Raw genomic sequence first — 2500 nt, forward strand, 5'->3', positions numbered from 1 at the left:
CCTACCCCTTTGTCCCCTAACCCTACCCCTCTGTCCCCTACCCCTCTGGCCCCTACCCCTTTGTCCCCTAACCCTACCCCTCTGTCCCCTACCCCTCTGGCCCCTACCCCTCTGTCCCCTAACCCTACCCCTCTGTCCCCTACCCCTCTGTCCCCTACCCCTCTGTCCCCTAACCCTCTGTTCCCTAACCCTACCCCTCTGTCCCCTACCCCTCTGTCCCCTAACCCTCTGTTCCCTAACCCTACCCCTCTGTCCCCTACCCCTCTGTCCCCTAACCCTAACCCTCTGTCCCCTAACCCTCTGTCCCCTAACCCTCTGTCCCCTAACCCTACCCCTCTGTCCCCTAACCCTACACCTCTGTCCCCTAACCCTCTGTCCCCTAACGCTACCCCTCTGTCCCCTAACCCTCTGTCCCCTACCCCTCTGTCCCCTAACCCTACCCCTCTGTCCCCTACCCCTCTGTCCCCTACCCCTCTGTTCCCTACCCCTCTGTCCCCTACCCCTCTGTCCCCTACCCCTCTGTCCCCTAACACTACCCCTCTGTCCCCTAACCCTACCCCTCTGTCCCCTAACCCTACCCCTCTGTCCCCTACCCCTCTGTCCCCTACCCCTCTGTCCCCTAACCCTCTGTTCCCTAACCCCTACCCCTCTGTCCCCTACCCCTCTGTCCCCTACCCCTCTGTCCTCTAACCCTACCCCTCTGTCCCCTACCCCTCTGTCCCCTACCCCTCTGTCCCCTAACCCTACCCCTCTGTCCCCTACCCCTCTGTCCCCTAACCCTCTGTCCCCTAACCCTCTGTTCCCTAACCCTACCCCTCTGTCCCCTACCCCTCTGTCCCCTACCCCTCTGTCCCCTACCCCTCTGTCCCCTAACCCTCTGTCCCCTACCCCTCTGTCCCCTACCCCTCTGTCCCCAGGGGACTATGCAGGTGTGAAACATGCTCTGTGTGAGGCGGAGGTATACTACAATATAGATGTGAACTGTCTGGACCCTCTGGGGCGGAGCGCGCTGCTCATCGCTATCGAGAACGAGAACCTGGAGGTGATGGAACTACTTCTGGACCACGGGGTTGCCACGGGAGACGCCTTGCTCTACGCCATACGGAAAGAGGTGGTGGGGGCCGTGGAGTTGCTGCTGTCTCATAGGAGACCTAGTGGAGAGAAACAGGTAGGGACTGTGGAGTTGCTGCTGTCTCATAGGAGACCTGGTGGAGAGAAACAGGTAGGGACTGTGGAGTTGCTGCTGTCTCATAGGAGACCTGGTGGAGAGAAACAGGTAGGGACTGTGGAGTGCTGCTGTCTCATAGGAGACCTGGTGGAGAGAAACAGGTAGGGACTGTGGAGGTGCTGCTGTCTCATAGGAGACCTGGTGGAGAAACAGGTAGGGACTGTGGAGGTGCTGCTGTCTCATAGGAGACCTGGTGGAGAGAAACAGGTAGGGACTGTGGAGGTGCTGCTGTCTCATAGGAGACCTAGTGGAGAGAAACAGGTAGGGACTGTGGAGGTGCTGCTGTCTCATAGGAGACCTGGTGGAGAGAAACAGGTAGGGACTGTGGAGGTGCTGCTGTCTCATAGGAGACCTAGTGGAGAGAAACAGGTAGGGACTGTGGAGGTGCTGCTGTCTCATAGGAGACCTGGTGGAGAGAAACAGGTAGGGACTGTGGAGGTGCTGCTGTCTCATAGGAGACCTGGTGGAGAGAAACAGGTAGGGACTGTGGAGGTGCTGCTGTCTCATAGGAGACCTGGTGGAGAGAAACAGGTAGGGACTGTGGAGGTGCTGCTGTCTCATAGGAGACCTGGTGGAGAGAAACAGGTAGGGACTGTGGAGGTGCTGCTGTCTCATAGGAGACCTGGTGGAGAGAAACAGGTAGGGACTGTGGAGGTGCTGCTGTCTCATAGGAGACCTGGTGGAGAGAAACAGGTAGGGACTGTGGAGGTGCTGCTGTCTCATAGGAGACCTGGTGGAGAGAAACAGGTAGGGACTGTGGAGTTGCTGCTGTCTCATAGGAGACCTAGTGGAGAGAAACAGGTAGGGACTGTGGAGGTGCTGCTGTCTCATAGGAGACCTGGTGGAGAGAAACAGGTAGGGACTGTGGAGGTGCTGCTGTCTCATAGGAGACCTGGTGGAGAGAAACAGGTAGGCACTGTGGAGGTGCTGCTGTCTCATAGGAGACCTGGTGGAGAGAAACAGGTAGGGACTGTGGAGGTGCTGCTGTCTCATAGGAGACCTAGTGGAGAGAAACAGGTAGGGACTGTGGAGGTGCTGCTGTCTCATAGGAGACCTGGTGGAGAGAAACAGGGAGGGACTGTGGAGGTGCTGCTGTCTCATGGGAGACCTGGTGGAGAGAAACAGGTAGGGACTGTGGAGGTGCTGCTGTCTCATAGGAGACCTAGTGGAGAGAAACAGGTAAGGACTGTGGAGGTGCTGCTGTCTCATAGGAGACCTGGTGGAGAGAAACAGGTAGGGACTGTGGAGGTGCTGCTGTCTCATAGGAGACCT

The 2500-nt window shown here is 58.0% G+C and overlaps 1 pseudogene; it reads left to right on the forward strand.

The window, feature by feature from the left end:
* The window catches only part of LOC112241828, a 110659-nt pseudogene that overhangs the window by 30502 nt on the left and 77657 nt on the right, over positions 1-2500 (forward strand).

Source organism: Oncorhynchus tshawytscha, linkage group LG10 (assembly GCF_018296145.1).
Source record: "Oncorhynchus tshawytscha isolate Ot180627B linkage group LG10, Otsh_v2.0, whole genome shotgun sequence".
Classification (NCBI taxonomy): Eukaryota; Metazoa; Chordata; class Actinopteri; order Salmoniformes; family Salmonidae; genus Oncorhynchus; species Oncorhynchus tshawytscha.